At 41.3% G+C, this 11,412-nt stretch overlaps 1 non-coding gene across 1 annotated transcript; it reads left to right on the top strand.

Annotated features, from left to right (window-relative positions):
• The first annotated feature begins 5,191 nt into the window (after positions 1-5,191).
• On the top strand, positions 5,192-5,327 carry LOC130268148 (U8 small nucleolar RNA). Its single transcript, XR_008843507.1, has one exon. It is a non-coding gene; the product is annotated as a U8 small nucleolar RNA (small nucleolar RNA).
• Positions 5,328-11,412: the final 6,085 nt, after the last annotated feature.

Raw genomic sequence — 11,412 nt, 5'->3', positions numbered from 1 at the left:
TGCCCTGCGCTGAATCCTCCGTTTTTTAGAAGGTGGCGCGTCATCAGGGATTAAGGAAGATATACGATTTTTGAACCAAGAGAAAAAAGCACTTGCCTCATTGCCAAATCTTTGATCCTCCTCCTCCTCCGGCTGAGACTGCAGGGAACAATGAGAGCATAAATCTCCTTCGATTTCCTCCGGCAACGGCTGTGAACATGAGCCACATACTCTGTGCCTCGCCTTTCTAGACCGTTTGCCTCGAGGAGTTACGTCTGACACTAGATAATGAACATAGGTACCATAAGTCATTAACATAAGTATAGGTCAATAATTATTGTAAAAGATTTGGAATCAACCAAAAAAACGAACTAACATAGAGTACTTCACAGATACCCTATGTACTTTAAAAATAGAGACTGAGTGCTTCACAGTAACTCTCTCTTTTATATCAAAATAGACACTTCACAGAGTCTACATAGAGCTGACTAATTTACCTACTTTTAGCTCTCAGGTAGTCCTGCTGCCCTGGTCCGTGCCTCAGCACCGGAATGCACCGGAGACACTCAAGATATAGATGTTATTGCCGGGCAATCTTAGCACCGCCCCCCTGCGTGACGCACTTCCGGAACGCCGTACGCACGAGGGAGCAGTGTTTACCCGATACTTCCGGGAGTCCTAAGATGGCTGCGCGCATGCTGCCCCTGCCGCATGAGGACTGCTTCACTTACCTGATAGTTACGGCAGCCTCCAGATTACCGCGCTTCGCCATCCAGACCAGGTAAAATAATACATAACACACACGGGACTTCACAGCGCCGGTAGTGTACAGCAGACCCCAAGATACTTCACAGTAGTCCACAGAGGGGTCGCTGATAAGGGGAACTTCACAGTCTCCCCTCAGATGTCCTGGAATCCTTGAATATACTAAAATCCTTCTGGAAGCAGAAGAAAAAAACTCTGTGGTCTGTTGTCTGTGGGGGTTACTTATACACTGGGAGGTTCCGGTTAATTGCACTAATTAATTATGCAAATGTTTTTATTATGCTAATTATCTCTTCTGGCAAGTTCAGGGGGACAGACTTTAACCCATACTGTGCTGCCGTAGGACGTCCAGGAATGAGTTATTACTCTTAGAAGGCGAGGAGGGAAAAAATGAAAATGCAAAAAAAAAATTCCTGTGTCCTCAAGGCCAAAATGGTCTGTATCCTTAAGGAGATAAACATGACATAAACAGTTATATAACAAAATATGAGACAAGGCTACAAGTAGATGGAGTCCAAGACTGAACTGTACAGTAAAAATTTTAAGAAAAAGGCCTTGTGGCGCAATGGTTGTGCGTCTGACACCAGACCAGAAGGTTGTGTGTTGAAATCGTGTTGGGGTTATAGAATTGTTTTTTTTAATGTAAATTTATAAAGTGGTTTTAAAGAGGCACTGTCATTATGAAAAACTTTTTATATTTTGAAGTACTATTGATAAGATGACTTTTTCGTGTTCCAGGGCATCCAACAGACCCTGCAAAAAGGGGCACTGCCAAAACACGTGCAAAGATGTTTCCTCCATGAAGGGGCACCAGGGGCAGTTTCGGGTTCTGCACAGGTCATGGGCATGCTTGAAAGACCTGAGAGACAATCCTCCCTTGATGGCCATCCATGACAAGTCCTTATGTCCATTGGTGAGCCGCTTTGAAGCCACATTAGTCCAAACAGTCTCTGCCGTTAGCTCGGATGAGCTTGTAGATGGTATTTGGCTTCCACAAGGCAGGTTTCAGTCCTTCCCGCTGGTGCTCCCTCACAAACCGGACAACATCCCCATAGAACCAGGGAGTGTTCCAGTTGTAAGGGATGGAGCTGCCCCTAGAGGGGCATGAGAAACAAGCGAGACATGGACCTGCCTGCTGAGCCAGTCTTTTCAACAAGAGTTCGCTGTATGCTGACACATGCAAAAGAGGCCCGGAGTAAAGTGGGGATATCAGGGATTCCTTTCCCACCCTTGCAGGGCTCCTTATACATCACAGTCCTCTTGACTCTGTCCATTTTGCCCCAGATGAAGCGAAACACTGTCCAGGTGATGGCCTTGCAAACGGTGGCATGGGGAGGCCAGGCCTGTGCGGTGTACTGGAGCACAGGCAAAACTTCACTCCGCAGGACCAGTGCTTTGCCCTCCATTGAGAGCTTTCTGGAGCTCCATAGTCCAACTTTAGAGTTCATCTTTCCTGGACGGTCTTGCCAAGACTTAACCCTTTAAGGACGCAGGGTTTTTCCGTTTTTGCATTTTCATTTTTTCCTCATCACCTTATAAAAATCATAACGCTTTCTATTTTGCACTTAAAATTCCATATGATGGCTTATTTTTAGTCATTTTACCCCAAAATCCACGGCGAAATGGAAAGAAAATTAATTGTGCAACAATATTGAAGAAAAAATGTAATTTTTCAACTTTTGGGGGCTTCCGTTTCTACGCAGTGCATTTTTCGGTAAAAATAACACCTTATCTTTATTCTGTAGGTCCATACATTTAAAATCATACCCTACTTATATAGGTTGGACATTGTCATACTTCGGAAAAAAATCATAACTACATTCAATAAAATGTATATGTAAAAAATTTTCATCTTCTAACCCCTATAACTTTTTTATTTTTTCGTTTATGGGCCGGTATGAGGACTCATTTTTTGCGCCATGTTCTGAAGTTTTTATTGGTACCATTTTTGTATTGATCGGACTTTTTGATCGCTTTTTATTCATTTTTTCATGATATAAAAAGTGACCATAAAAATGCTATTTTGGACTTTGGAATTTGTTTTGCACGTGCGTCATTGACTGTGCGATTTAATTAATGATATATTTTTATAGTTTGGACATTTCCGCACATGGCGATACCACATATGTAAATTTTTATTTACACAGTTTTTTTTTATGGGAAATGGGGGGGGTGATTCAAACTTTTATTAGGGAATGGGTTAAATGACCTTTGTTAACTTTTTTTTTCCACTTTTTTTTTGCAGTGCTATAGCTCCCATAGGAACCTATAACACTGCACACACTGATCTCTTATGCTGATCCTTGCAAAGCCATAGCTTTGCATGGATCAGCGAGATAGGAGCTCGATTGCTCAAGCCTGTAGCTCAGGCTTGGAGCAATCAAACCCAAATCGGACGCGATGGAGCAAGGTAAGGGGGTCTCTGCTCCCGTCCTAGCTGATCGGACATCGCGATTTTATTGCGATTTCCCGATCAGCCCGACTGAGCTGCCGGGAAGCATTTACTTTCACTTTCAGACGTGGCGGTCAACTTTGATCGCCCCGTCTGAAGGGTTAATAGTGCGCGGCACAACGATCTGTTAGCCCAGGGTCCCGCCTATGAATAGCAGCCGGGACAACCCTGTGTGATGCGGGGTCACACCGTTTTAAACACCGGGACCAGGCGTAGGGCATACAGGTACTTCCTACGTCCTTAACAGGTTAAGGGCCGCTCCTTCCTTCCCGAACCAGACTCCCAAGATTTGTATGAAGTCTGGTTTAACAGTAAAGGGGAAGGGGGTGGAAGAAGCTAGGTGCCACTCTCCGAAGAGCATAGCTTCCGACTTCCCGCAGTTGACTTTTGCCCCCCAAGCTTTACGGAAGTCTTCGCAGGTCTGGACGAGTGCAGTCACCGAACGCTGGTCAGCGCAGAAGACGGTCACATCGTCCATGTAGTGCGAGCACTTGACCTCGTAGCGATCTGGTCCCGGTGCGGTGATCCCTCTGATCTCTCCATTCTGCCGGATAGTCTCAGTGAAGAGCTCTAAAACACAAACAAAAAGAAGAGGTGAAAGAGAGCAACCTTGTCTTACCCCTGAAAGAATAGGAAAGTGGTTAGTCTTCCTGCCGTTCGCCAACACCGTGCTGCAAATATCAAAGTACATAATGTGAACAAAAGAGCAAAACATCTTCCCCAGACCCAGGCTGCGCATAGCCCTGCCCATAAACGCGTGGGAGACACGGTCAAACGTCTTCTCCTGATCCAGACTGACCAGGGCGCCGCGGGCATGACGGTCCTGGATGTAACAGAGCGTGTCTCTCACTAGGGCAAGGCTGTCGGCGATCTTGCGACCAGGAATACCACAGGTCTGGTCCGGATGGACGATCTGCCCGCTGACAGATTTCAGCCTGTTGGCTAGCATCTTGTAGTCCACGTTCAGGAGAGAGATGGGATGCCAAGTTTTCAAGTCACATCTCACCTCTTGCCTGAAACAATGAAACTCGACTTTAACATATTCCAACCAATCGCTGATGCAGTTAAACAGACATTTATCATTACGCCATACAAGGTGCAGATCCCTGAGTTCCTCCATGACCTCCCTCCTTGCCAACAGGGCGCAATTCAACTTCCAGGAGACTAGGCCAGGTGGAAATCCATGGCCCAGAGTTCCCCGAAATGGAATGGCCCTGTGGTCAGAGAAAAAGCAGGGGACCATAGGGTACGACACCTTTCTAACTGCTCTCGAAGTGAAGATGAAGTCTATCCAAGAACGGAGCGAGCCATCAGGGTGGCTCCATGTATAGTTTACGTTCACAAGGTGCCAGGCTTCCTGGAGTGCCTCCACATTATGAACCCCAGGAAATAGTCCATAAAGTGCCAAATGGTGCACACTTTTCTCCTTTATTGGGTGAATTGTGCCGATTATGTGTAGAGGAGCCTGTTGAACACGGCTTCAATACAGTGTGAAATGAGCCTAGCACTGTACAGTCAGTGGTTTTATCATAGTGTTATCCCACACACAAGTATGTGGCCTTAAAAATAAACAGGATTCTCTCAACAAGGCTGGGATTCAAACCCACGCATGCAGAGCACAATGGATTAGCAATCAATCGCCTTAACCACCTTGACCTTAACAGAACACTTATGTTGGTGTCAGGACTATGCCAATGACATAACGTTAGCTGTTGGGTGCTATTTTGGTTAGGGCCTATACAGGGTCAAAGGATGGCCCTCTTCAAAGTTGGGCATATAGGCACTGAGGGTATGTTTATTTGGATGAACAGTTATCCAATAAACCAGTCAAATTTATCTTCTATACTAATTAGTAGATGGAAGGTCGGGACACAGACCGCTAATAATCTGCCTTGTAAACCATTAGTATAATATGTATACTAGTGTTTGGCGGCTCTCCCTAAGCTAGTTCGGATGAGATCTCGGTGTGGTTGCCGCTGCTGACTATTCCCTCTATTGTCAGTGAGGTTAATCCTTACCTGTTCCTCCATAATGGAGAAATAGACATGATGAATGGAGGAGACTGAGTTTGTGATTACATCAATCTCCCACACTGCCCTGACTGACAACTCAGGGTGTGTGACATTCTGACACCTAATCTGCTGACAATATTGAAATTGTTAAAATACTAGAAAAACTATTGGTACTTTGTATACTTGGTGTTTGATGCATATCATGGGGTATGAACCTTCATCAATAAAATTGTCTTTACCTTATAAGCAGGTCCGTGTGACTATCTCTCCACCTCTGTCTTATGAGCCCCATTTAAACATTGAGGGTACATTCACACGTATGAAGATTGCAATGTAAACTATATGACTGAGCACAGCTTTGAATCTGCAGTTACAAATCCTGCGCAGGATCCTGTATGTGGGAACGTACCCTTAGGCTCCTTTCACACTATGAATTTTTCCGTTTACAAACTTCCGTCACATGTTCCATCACTACAGCTGCAAAACCCGGCAGTTACAAAACCCCTGACGGCCGTGACTAAAATGCATTGCAGCCTATGGGGTTTTGTAACTGCCCGCTTGCACCCGTACATGCCCGTAATTCATTACGGGCGTTATACAGTGACGGGACATCGTGGTGGAAAAATTACTGCATGCAGTAATTTTTCCGCCAGTGTGTGCAGTGCAGTCCCTATGGGAGCTATAACACTGCAAAAAAAAAAGTGAATAAAGATCATTTAACCCCTCCCCTATTAAAAGTTTGAATCACAGTGTAAATAAAAATAAACATATATGGTATCGCCGCGTGTGGAAATGTCCAAATTATAAAAATATATCATTAATTAAACCGTCAATGGCGTACGCACAAAAAAATTCCAAAATAGTTCATTTTTGGTCACTTTTTATATAATAAAAAAATGACTAAAAAGCGATCAATAAGTTATATCAATGCAAAAATGGTACTGTTAAAAACTTCAGATCACGGCGCAAAAAATGAGCCCTCATACCGCCCCATACGCGGAAAAATAAAAAAGTTATAGGGGTCAGAAGATGACAATTTTAAACGTATTAATCTTCCTGCATGTAGTTAGGATTTTTTCCAGAAGTACGACAAAATCAAACCTATATAAGTAGGGTATCATTTTAATCGTATGAACCTACAGAATAAAGATAAGGTGTCATTTTTACCGAAAAATTTACTATGTAGAAACGAAGCCCCCAAAAGTTACAAAACAGCGTTTTTTTTTTTAATTTTGTCTCACAATGATTTTTTTTTCCGTTTCGCTGTAGATTTTTAGGCAACATGACTGACGTCATTACAAAGTAGAATTGGTGGCGCAAAAAATAAGCAATCATATGGATTTTTAGGTGCAAAATTGAAAGAGATGATTTTTTAAAGGCAAGGAGCAAAAATTGAAAATGCAAAAACGGAAAAAACCCCGGTCCTTAAGGGGTTAAATGTAATTTCTGGTATTTCTCTAATGGAGTGGGGATTCAAGGACGTACTGTAACAGAAGTAAAAAAGGCCATACTTACCTACCTCATGTCACCAACAGTTCCCTTTTGGCTCCGTCTTGTTCATAGACGAATAAGAAAGTTATAGGAGTCACAATATGATGATTTAAAGTATTTTTTTAAATTTAATTTAAGTTTTATGTATTTTTATTAAAGTAGTAGAACGTGACAATAATGATATAAATTGGGTATTGCTGATATTGTACTGATCTGCAGAATAAAGACAACATCAGCTTTACTGTAAAGTGAACATTGCAAATTCTAAATCCCTCAAAGCTGCTAAAAAAGTTTGCTGTATTGCAGTATATTTTATAATAAAATGAAGGGTGTCCCACATAAAAACAACCTAATTTTACAAAACAGCAGGTCCTGGTCATTTATTTATTGTAATGTGTTTAAAGTAATACAATTTTTTCCTTTCTTGTGGCCACAGCTTTGCTTCTCTGGATAAACCATAACTGTCTAATCGTGATGATTCAACTAGTAGCATGATAACAGTGAAAAGAGTGCCCCCATAATAGTGACCAAACATGGGGCCCCCATAATAATCACAGCCAGAGTGCTAAAAACAGTACCCCCATTACATTGACATCTAAAATGTTTGCATTGTAGAATGAAAACATTGAAAGTTTTCATGCACAGCATACAGCGCGGTAGCACGCACAGTCAATTTTAATAGGTTTCAATGCTTGTGTGAAAATGCTTATAGTGTTATGAGGGATAACAGAACATTCTACTGGCCTAGGTGTTGAAAACGCTTGGTATTTATTAAAGTCCTTGTGTCTTTTTAATAAATTCGGAGCACACCAGCGAAAAATGGCACAAAATAAAACCACATAAAAAAAGGGTTTTGCACAGAAAAACAATGATAAATCACCCCCACAGTCACCGTGTCGATCTCCAATGCCAAGGAGGTAGGTTGCAACGTAATAACCTGCCCAGGAGAGAGTGAACTCCTCCAAGGCATGCTGTGAAGATTCCCCAAGGTGTTTGTTTCTTAACCAGTTAAATATGGCTTCTTCATCAAATGCTGCCATCATTGCTCCTCTGCCATTGCTGAGACGTAACACAACCATATGAAATCCTCCTTAGGTCCAGGCCTTCTTCTTTCCACAAATGGCCCATCATCTTAATGACGTTCAGGACCTACATATCCTGACGCAAGTCATAACCGCTCTTAAACATGATCCCAAATTCGCTTCCACTGTGTACATCTGTGTTGTAAACCAACAGACGGGGCTTCATTTTGGAATTCATAAAACTACAGCGCCCCACACAAATGTCCTTCAGGATGACTTCATGGTCCAGGGGACAAGACATATAGGATAGATTGTCAGAATGCCTTTCCCGCTGCTTCTGTAGGGCCATTTTAAGTTCTTCATTACTGATGTTGCTCATGTAAATACATTTATTCAGGGCCTTCATACTGTTTATGGCTTGGACATGTTTTAGAAGATGGATGTGTTGTAACACATTGATAGAGCCAGTAAGCCTCTAGGATTATGGAGAATTGTAGAATCACTAGGTCATTCATCTCTGACAATAAGAGACAAAATAGCTGGTGTCCAATTCTGTGTCACATTAAATAGAAAACATTTAATTTTTTTTAATCAACTGGTGCCAGAAAGTTAAACAGATTTGTAAATTAATTCTATTTAAAAATCTTAATCCTTCTATTACTTATCAGCTGCTGTATGTTCCAGAGGAAGTTTTTTTCTTTTTGAATTTTCTTTCTGTCTGACCACAGTGCTCTCTGCTGACACCTCTGTCCATTTTAGGAATTGTCCAGAGCAGAAGAGGTTTGCTATAGGGATCTGCTTCTACTCTGGACAGCTCATAAAATGGACAGAGGTGTCAGCAGAGAGCATTGTGGTCATGCAGAAAGAAAATTCAAAAAGAAAAGAACTTCCTCTGGAACATACAGCAGCTGGAAGGGTTAAGATTATGAAATAGTGTCCTCGAGTAGGTTTAAAAAATCATCATATTTAACCTTTGAACCCTGCAGAAATAGTCAGTTTTTGCTGTTTAGAATCCACATAGGAATTCTCATTGGAATTTATTTCAAAATGTAGGGAAACATGTTTTTATTTTTATATTTTAATATACAACAAAGCCTTCTTATACGATCATCCAAAAAAACGGATCATTTTCCATGTTAAAATACCTTCACAAATTCCTTTTATCAGGAAAACAAACATAATAATTCATGTTTTGAGATGATGGGACCTGGGGGACCACTCGCTTCTTGGTTTTCTCTAGCGGGACCTAAAAACATGATAATATTGTTTATATAAATCACAAGAAGAAAAGAACAGAGTCGCGACTCACCGCACTGTACTGTAAAACTTCAGGCTTTAATGCAACATGCCACAGGGTCCATGAACAAAGACGTCCGACTTCGGGAGAAAACGGGGAGGGTGCAGGGGAAAAAACAGAGTAGACAACAGACTGTTTCACATCTAGTGATGCTTCATCCGGTCTCAAAAACTCAGGTGATCCTGTGTGCTTAAATCACCTGAAGTCACGTGATACAGGTAAAACCAATACACAACACATACCTCCAAAAACACCTAAATAGTGAAAATAAGGTAAAAAATAGGATCTAACCTAGCGTACATGCTATTATATGAACGATGAAAGGTCATTCCTTTCATTGAGTCCCATTGGACCTATCGCGTTCAGTCTACTTATCCAGTAGATTTCTCGCTGTGCGAGCCGTAGCTCCTTATTCACATCGCTCATATTATCATACATGCGTTCTATGCCCGCAAAGTGAAGTGCTCTCGGGTCATTATTGTGTACAGTACGCATGTGTGCAATAAAACGGGATGCTCCTACTCCTGTTTTTAAAGAGTACAAGTGTTCTCTAATACGTTTAAACAAATGTCTTTTTGTTTTACCCACGTAGTATAATCCGCAGTTGCATATTATGCAGTATACCACGTGGGTGCTGCGGCAAGTTATAAACTGTTTTACATATATATTATAACCACCTAGATTGAAAGTATTTTTAGCTAAATTAAGGTTACATTGGGAACAATTTCTGCATGGGTAGTTACCGTTTGGGGCTATATTGCTCAACCAATTCTTTTTTTTCCATTCATTATTTCTTTGTCTTCTTTTGATAAATCCTCCTATAGTGTTGTTTCTTTTATAGGTAACAATAGGTAAAAAATAAAAAATTTATCTTCTCTTTTCAAAACACTAACATGAACAATGCGATACGTAATGCTATACATAAAAACTGGTTTTTGTTAGAACATGATGTAGATTTACAAGAAGTAGCTGAGCGTAAACCTATTGTTACCTATAAAAGAAACAACACTATAGGAGGATTTATCAAAAGAAGACAAAGAAATAATGAATGGAAAAAAAAGAATTGGTTGAGCAATATAGCCCCAAACGGTAACTACCCATGCAGAAATTGTTCCCAATGTAACCTTAATTTAGCTAAAAATACTTTCAATCTAGGTGGTTATAATATATATGTAAAACAGTTTATAACTTGCCGCAGCACCCACGTGGTATACTGCATAATATGCAACTGCGGATTATACTACGTGGGTAAAACAAAAAGACATTTGTTTAAACGTATTAGAGAACACTTGTACTCTTTAAAAACAGGAGTAGGAGCATCCCGTTTTATTGCACACATGCGTACTGTACACAATAATGACCCGAGAGCACTTCACTTTGCGGGCATAGAACGCATGTATGATAATATGAGCGATGTGAATAAGGAGCTACGGCTCGCACAGCGAGAAATCTACTGGATAAGTAGACTGAACGCGATAGGTCCAATGGGACTCAATGAAAGGAATGACCTTTCATCGTTCATATAATAGCATGTACGCTAGGTTAGATCCTATTTTTTACCTTATTTTCACTATTTAGGTGTTTTTGGAGGTATGTGTTGTGTATTGGTTTTACCTGTATCACGTGACTTCAGGTGATTTAAGCACACAGGATCACCTGAGTTTTTGAGACCGGATGAAGCATCACTAGATGTGAAACAGTCTGTTGTCTACTCTGTTTTTTCCCCTGCACCCTCCCCGTTTTCTCCCGAAGTCGGACGTCTTTGTTCATGGACCCTGTGGCATGTTGCATTAAAGCCTGAAGTTTTACAGTACAGTGCGGTGAGTCGCGACTCTGTTCTTTTCTTCTTGTGATTTATATTTTCTAGTACTACATGGTTTTCACATAGAGTCAGCACCCCGCCACCCACAGACGCCGACCCTGAGGCTATCTCCCGAGTAACTCATTACACCTGCTGTGCCATAGCTTATCTTGGTTTGAACTATTTATGATAATATTGTTGCTATTACCCTATTATCTTATTGCCATTTCACCCCGCCTATTTAACCCAAGGTGGGAGCAAATAATATTAAAAATAAAATTAAGAAGAAAAACAAAAAAAATTATAAATAAAATAATAATCAAAAAAAAGAAAACACACCAAGTTTTTTTGAAATTCTTTATTCAAAGTCTTTTCATCTTAAGGTCCATACATCAAGAACTAAGTCCCTTAAATTTGGACTTTACATTAACCTCTTAAGAACGAAGGGCGCACAGGTACGCCATTGCGTCCTGGGACTTCGGGGTATATCTGTATGCCATTCGGTTTTCCGGTCATGGCACGCACTGAGTGGTGATCAGAATGGGATGCCTGCTGAAATCGTTCAGCAGTCATCACGTGGCAATGCCTACAGG

The sequence above is a fragment of the Hyla sarda genome, chromosome 4, assembly GCF_029499605.1.
Source record: "Hyla sarda isolate aHylSar1 chromosome 4, aHylSar1.hap1, whole genome shotgun sequence".
Classification (NCBI taxonomy): domain Eukaryota; kingdom Metazoa; phylum Chordata; class Amphibia; order Anura; family Hylidae; genus Hyla; species Hyla sarda.
Note: the sequence above shows the minus strand (reverse complement) of the source record. Positions and strands in the feature narration are given on the sequence as shown.